This window comes from Cucumis sativus, chromosome 5 (genome assembly GCF_000004075.3).
Source record: "Cucumis sativus cultivar 9930 chromosome 5, Cucumber_9930_V3, whole genome shotgun sequence".
Taxonomy (NCBI): Eukaryota; Viridiplantae; Streptophyta; class Magnoliopsida; order Cucurbitales; family Cucurbitaceae; genus Cucumis; species Cucumis sativus.
In genome coordinates, this window is record NC_026659.2 from 17711735 (window position 1) to 17719764 (window position 8030).

Sequence of the window (8030 nt, forward strand, 5' to 3'; positions counted from 1 at the left end):
AGTTTAAGGATGTCTTCAAAAAATAATAAAATAAAAAATTAATTAATTTAAATATTACTGAAATTTAAGGGAAAAAAAAAAAAAAGAGAAAATGGTACAATTTGAATCTTAATTAATATTAAGGAAAGGAAAAATACTAAAACTATTTGGATTTGGAGTATTTGTTTGAGTGTTAGGTTTTTGGTTCAATATTGGCATAGATAATGCTTTCTTTTCCAAATAAAGGCCTAACAAAATAAATTGCAAAATAAAACGTTTCATTTTAACAAATATCAAAATAAAATTTAAATTAGAAGAATGGTAAAATGGTTTATAGAGTTATTAAGTACAAATTAATAATTTACCAAAATATCCCAAACTTCAAATCCTTAACAACTCAGATTTATTGTAATTAAAAATCCAATAATTTAAAATTCTCTTAAAATAGTGACTAACCAATTTGTAAAAAAATTCAAACCGTAACATCAAATCTTATCTATATTCATGAATATATTATTAAAAAAGATCCATTACAATAAAAAGAAATATATTTTGTAGGACTTTTTCAAAAATAGAAAAAAAAATTATTTATCATATCTAAAAAACACTAAAAACAAAATTTATTACACTTGATTTTTTAATTTTGTATCGTTCAATTGTAATTCATAGAAACTAGGCAACTAATTTTAACTTAATCAACATGTTCACCATAAAATATACTTTATATTGTACTATCTTACATTGTGTTAAAAATAGCTACTAGTTATAGATCAAGAACACATACATTATATTGAAAGAAATAGCTAAGTACACTATTTTCAGAAGATGGTGCATTTGAAAGAAAAAAAGTTTGACTAAGTAATATAAAGAATAAAGGTAGGATAACATTTTTTTTTGGAACCCTCAATTCAAAAGACAAACTCTAAAAAGCTTGAATAGTGATAAGCTGCTTGGTGGAGCAAGAAAGATAACAGAATAAAAATTTCTAAATTGGAACAAATTTGAAATTTTATGGTTTTCGAGTCAGTCCCAACATAAATGAATTGGTAATATTGTAGAAGCTTCACATTTCTTAATCGTCATCTTGCTTTCTTCTTCAAATATTCACTCACAATTGAACTTGCACATAGATTTTATACGGCAATTGATACTTCTTAATTTTTGCGTACCACGTGAAGATGAACTCATATCTTGTCTCAATCCAAAACGTTTCAATTTTCAACCAATAAGTTTACACACTCACATTTATGTGTATACCTTTATTCCTATTTTTTCTTTCAGTTAGTTGGATATCCCATTCAATCCATGAAACTATAGTCACAACGTCTCTATCTCAATCACCTCATTAAGATCATTTGCAAACACAACACGAACTTACCCATAAAAGAATTTATTAATTCCTCAATTTAATATTTCACCAAGTTTTTTATTCAATATCCCTACACTTTCCACGACTATCTTCAAGTGCCTTTTGAGCCCATCAAATTCTCACTTCATTGATTTATACAGAAAAAAAATGAATAGATAATAATTAATAAATATAATGAAAATAGTTTGAATTTTAAAATTTGAATTCAATAAAATTTATAGAGATTTAGTTATAAAGTAGATGGTGATACGTTTAATCTCTCGAAATTTTCAATTCTAATATTAAAAATTGCATTTGAGGGTGAAAATGATTGGATTTGAACAACCTAAATACTCTAACAAAAACCCCACTCCTACCATTAAAGACTTTTTTTTTTCATAAACAACCATCCTTGTTGTTGAATTAAAAAGAAAAAGTACATATTGAATCACACTATGGTGCTCAAACTATAAATTTCATTAATTTTTTTTTAGGTTTTAACTGCTATCACTTAAAATTGTATACTATATTATAAGATAAGACTTAAATTTTATAAACTTTTCATAAATATACTTGTGGAAGGATATGCTGAAGAATATTCCCTCATTTTGTTTATTGACCAAAGTTGTGTATTTATACAAGGGTAATTACCCAAATTAACTAAGCCTACTTTATTTACATTAACATCATTACCCAAATTAACTAAGCCTAATTTATTTACATTAATACCCTCCCTCAAACTCAAGGTGGTAGAGTAGCGATCAACTTGAGTTTGGTAAGTAAGTGACAAAATCGATTAGATGGCAAGGCTTTGGTGAAGATATCCGCAGGTTGTTCAATAGTAGAAACAGAACGTAAGAGGAGGGTGTTGCTTAAGAGGTGGTGACGAACAAAGTGACAGTCATTTTCAATGTGTTTTGTACGTTCATGAAACACATCATTGTGAGCAATCTGAATGGCACTACGATTGTCACAATGGAGGAGGGTAGGACCCTGTTGAGGGACACCCATATCGGCAAGGAGCCACCGAAGCCATATAAGTTCAGCTGTAGCATCAGCCAGAGCACGATATTCAGATTCCGTACTGGAACGAGATATAACACTTTGTTTCTTACTACGCCATGAGATGAGAGAATCACCTAAGTAAAAACAGTATCCTGTAGTGGATCGTCGATCAGTAGGATCCCCCGCCCAATCAGCATCAGAATATCCCGACAACACAAGGGAAGACTGAGATGAGAATTGAAGACCATGTCCCAAGGTGCCTTTGACATAGCGAAGTATGCGTAGAACAGCAGTGAAATGAATTGTTCGAGGAGCAGCCATAAATTGACTGACAATATGAACAGCATATGCAATATCTGGGCGAGTTACTGTTAGGTATATAAGACTGCCAACAAGTTGCCGATACAAGCTTGCATCGTCAAGAGGAACACCATCAAACGGAGTTAGATGGACATGAGGATCTAACGGTGTTGAAGATGTGGTGGAGTCTGTAATTCCTGAGCGTGCTATTAGATCAGATGCATATTTCGCTTGAGATAACAGATAACCATCTGAACGGTGAGAGACTTCAAGACCGAGAAAGTAATTGAGAGATCCAAGGTCTTTCATCTCAAAATGTTGACCAAGATATTGTTGTAGGTCGGATATGGCCTGTTGATCATTACCAGTAATAATCATATCATCAACATAAAGAAGGAGAAGAACAATACCATGAGTTGTCTGTCGTGTAAAAAGGGCATTGTCGTGAGAGCTGGAGGTAAATCCAAGTTGAGTAATGGTGGAGCTAAACGTGGCAAACCAAGCTCGTGGAGCCTGTTTTAGACCGTATAGAGCGCGACGAAGGAGACACACCTTGTTGGGAGGAGGAGAAGTTCCCTGAGGTGGCTTCATATACACTTCTTCAGATAGGTTGCCGTTAAGAAATGCATTTTTGACATCCATCTGAAAAAGAGGCCACTGTTTGGCAGCAGCAACAGCTAACAAGCTGCGAACAGATGTCATCCGGGCAACAGGGGCAAATGTTTCTTCATAGTCAATCCCATATTCTTGTGAGTATCCTTTTGCAACAAGCCGAGCTTTATAACGTTCAATAGTTCCATCAGAGTGAGTTTTGATTTTGTAAATCCATTTGCAACCAATGGGTCTTTTACCGGGAGGTAAATCAACATAGTCCCAAGTGTGCGTCTTTTCAAGAGCCTGTAATTCTTCATCCATTGCTTTCTGCCATACTGGGTTAATACTGGCCTCTTGATAAGAGGTGGGTTCAACAAGGGAAACAATGGTAGAAAAACAATGGTAATCAGTGAGATGAGGGGGAGGTTCTCTTACCCGGGTAGAGCGACGAAGAGGAGTAGCAGGTGGCGATTCAGGAACATCATCGGAGACAGACGGTGGATCCAGATTTGCAGTAGCAGGTGAAGATTGTGCAAGCTCAGTATCCAAGGTGGGTTCAGAGAGAGGAAAAAGGTCAACAGATGTGTTTGTAAAGAAAGATTGAGGACTAGAGAAGGAGGTGTGGAAGGAGGACAAACGAGAGAACATAGTGTGTTCCCAAAAAGTGACATGCCGAGATATCCGGAGTCGGTTGGAAAGAGGGTCCCAACAACGAAATCCTTTGTGTTCGGTGCCATAGCCAAGGAAGCAACAGAGACGGGCACGTGGTTCAAGTTTATTGTGTTCATGAGGATGTAACAGAACGAAGCAGGCACTACCAAAAACTTTGAGTTTAGAATAGTCGGGAGAAATACCATATAGTTTTTCGAACGGAGAGGTATTTTGAAGGACAGAGGAAGGGAGACGATTGATTGTATATACTGATGTAAGGGCAGCTTCACCCCAGAATTTTTCTGGACAAGAGGCAGAAAGAAGGAGGGCACGTACTGAGTCAAGAATGTGACGATGTTTGCGCTCAGCACGTCCATTTTGTTGAGAGGTATGAGGGCAAGAGCGCTGAACAATAGTGCCCTGTTGGGAAAGAAAAGAAAGAAGGATGGAATCTTTATATTCCAAAGCATTATCAGTGCGAAGAATTTTGATGGGAGAGGAAAATTGAGTGCGAATCATGTTAGCAAACTCAATATATGTGCGAGATAATTCAGAACGATGTTTTAGAAAGTAAATCCATGTAAATCGAGAGTAGTCATCAATGAATAAAACATAGTAGCGATAACCATGAACAGTAGTAATTGGGGCAGGACCCCAAATATCAGAATGCACTAAATCAAAAGGTTTATCACAATTAGAGATGGATTGAGAAAAAGATAAGGCAGGTTGTTTAGCAAGTTTGCAATTCAAACAATTAAAAGGAACAAATTTAGTAAGATTAGTCAAATTGTTAACAGAAATTAAATGACGAAGTTTTTCAGAGGAAGCATGACCAAGACGAAGATGCCACTGATATGTGTCAGAATCAGTGACCGAAGCAGAGATGGAAGAAGGAGATGAAATCCGAAGTGATGTGAGCTCAAACAATCTTCCCACTTTGCGACCCGTTCCAATCGTCTGTCCCGTCTGCGGATCCTGAACCTGACAACCATTGGGAGAAAATGAAACATTTAAGCCCAGATCACATAATTGACCAACAGACACTAGATTAAAGGTCAGGTTAGGAACACAGTAAGTATGGGGAAGATGTACACTGGGAGTATCAATGGTACCAGTATGAGAGATGTTCATACAATTACCATCAGCAGCATAAATAGGAGGTAAAGATTTTGTAGGGCTAGAAGTAGACATAAGAGAAGAGTCAGAGGTCATATGATTACAACAGGCAGAATCAAGAAGCCATCGATTACCTGATGAAACAGCCAGAGCGGAGGATGATGAAATTAGTTGATTCAATAAGCTCTGAAGATCACTTATCTGAATGAGGGATGAATCATCCGAGGTCGCAGCAACAACAGATGAGGAACCATGTTTGGTAAAAATTTTCTCTTTTGTGGAAGTGCTAGGAGGTCGGGGTGGTCTGGTAGGGCAGTTATCCAGAATGTGGCCATGTTTATGGCAGTACCTGCACTCTATTTTAGGACAGTTACTAAATTTGTGACCAGAGAGCTTACAATTCTTACAAAACATATTTGCGGCTCTGTTGGGAGTGTATGTGCTAGCAAGGACAACATCAGATTGTTTAGTAGAGTTGATGCCAAGACGCTTTTCTTCAAACAGAATTTCTTGAATAGCTGCATCTAATGAGGGTAAGGGATTCCGGTGTAGTAAAGCAGCTCTAACAGATTCATATTCTGGACGTAATCCCATAAGGACTTTAATAAGGCGAAGATGATCTTTGCTGATGTTCGCTTGGTCAAGTTGAGTCCAAATGGGTTGAAGAACTGCCAAATATTCATTAACAGACTGACCAGAATCTTGATTTAGATTTACAAGTGTACTGTGCAGTTGGTAATAATGGGCTAAACCAATAGACTTGAAGCGTGTAGACAAAAAATCCCATAATATTTTAGCATCATCAAAGGCATCAAACTGTGCATGTATAGCGGGAATAGAGGTGTTACCAAGCCAGGTGATAATTTGATGATTTTTACTGTCCCAATCTTCGAGACGTTCAATGAATGTGTTATCCCCTTCCTTTGCAGTTGGTTTGGTGATGTCGCCAGTTACAATGCGCCATAGTTTTCTTCCAATAAGAAAACTTTTCATTTGATTTGCCCATGTGATATAATTTGTACCATCAAGTATGGTAGAAATTGGTCTAAAGATATGGTCTCTCTCCATTTTGATTTGGGGTTAACAATGCGGATTTTCGGCCAAGTTTTGACGGATTTTCGTCAGATCTGGGTTTCACTGTATTTGGCGACTGGATTCAGGGGTGCACGGCTGGGTTGCGGCGACTGGATTCAGGGGTGCACGGCTGGGAACGGAGACAAAAAAAAAAAAACTTGAAGACAAACGGCTGAAAGATTCGTCAGATCTGAAGACAAACGGCTGAAGGATTCGTCATATCTGGTGGGCGGCGTCGGACGGTAGACGTCGTCTTGCACTCACGGCTGGAAGAGAAGTCGCGTGCGGCTTGGAACGACAGAGGAAGACTGGTGCTTCGCGGATGGAGACGAATCGGAGCGGAAACGGACACCTGCGATGCCGAGGCTGCGACTAATCGGCGCGACGCCGACGCTGTGGTGGAATGGCTGGAGACAGATCGGAGCTGTCTGCGAGGCGCGCCACGTCGATGCTGTGGTGGAAGGGTTGGAGACAGATCGGAGCTGTCTGCGAGGCGCGAGGCGCGATGAGGATGACGATGACGGAACGGCTGCGAGGCGCGATGAGGATGACGGAGACGGTTCGAGACGTCTGTGATGCGCGATGAGGATTCGGGATGGAGACTTTCACGGGTGGTTGGCGGCGGCGGCGGCGGCTGAGATGAAGTCTGAAAACCCTAGCTCTGATACCATGTGGAAGGATATGCTGAAGAATATTCCCTCATTTTGTTTATTGACCAAAGTTGTGTATTTATACAAGGGTAATTACCCAAATTAACTAAGCCTACTTTATTTACATTAACATCATTACCCAAATTAACTAAGCCTAATTTATTTACATTAATAATACTAATGGCTAATATTTTACACAAACATAGGGTCAGAATGACAAATTTATTCATATTTATCATTAATAATATATTAAAAAATAAAAAAGAAAATAAGGAAAGTGAACCATGATTAAGATTTACATTTATTAGATATTGTACGTAAATATGATAAGTGATTAATTATATTATGATAATATTATAATCAAAATTACCCATTAATTATTTTTCTTTCGGTGATTTTGTTACAAAATTATTCTCTCTCGATCTCTCTCTCACTTCCCAATCTCTTTCCATCCATTCTTTCTTTCGTTTTGTATATATATTTCATGTAATTATATATTGAATAATACGGTGTATATTTTATGAATGAAAGGTTTTGATATCAATATGTTTATGTATTTTATTTAAAATGTTCATATCTTACATAGTAAATAATACATTATTTTTGTAAGAATAGTAATTATGTATAAAAGTTGTTTATGTTTACAAGAACATGGATGAGAAGAAATTATGATGAATATATGCTATTAAAATATTAGTTGTTCTCTAGTATATAACGTGGAGGAAAACTGAATATGTTTGCGATGTAGAGATTTTGATGAAAAAATTGAAGATCCAGGAATTGTATGAAGTGTTTGAATGTGGAGGATATGTTAAATTGGTTTATATGAATAATATATATGAAATAATATATTGTGTATTTTATGAATGAAATGTTATGTTATCATTTTGTTAAATTGGTTTTATGTATTTTATTTCAAATAATAAGTTATATTTGAAACAATAGTGATTATGTATGAAAGGTAGTATATTAAATATAATAAATTGAAAAACTTTAATTAGTATTGTAGATGAAAATTTATGAAAAAAATATGAAAATAAAATAATTGAAATAAAAACTGGAATATGAAATATTTCAAATAAAAGTCTGAAATAACATACTAAAAGTTTAATAATAAGAAAAAACTAGTTCAATAAAAAAAAAATTGTATCTTTTTCTTAGATATGGTCAACACGTCCACAACAGCCACATTGAATGCGTCTCTTGTGTTGGTTTTTTGGCCCTTAATCTTAAATTAATTTATTTTAATTATTTAATTAATTTATGTTTTGATGATAACAAATCTGATTTTTTTATTAAAATTTTTATTAATT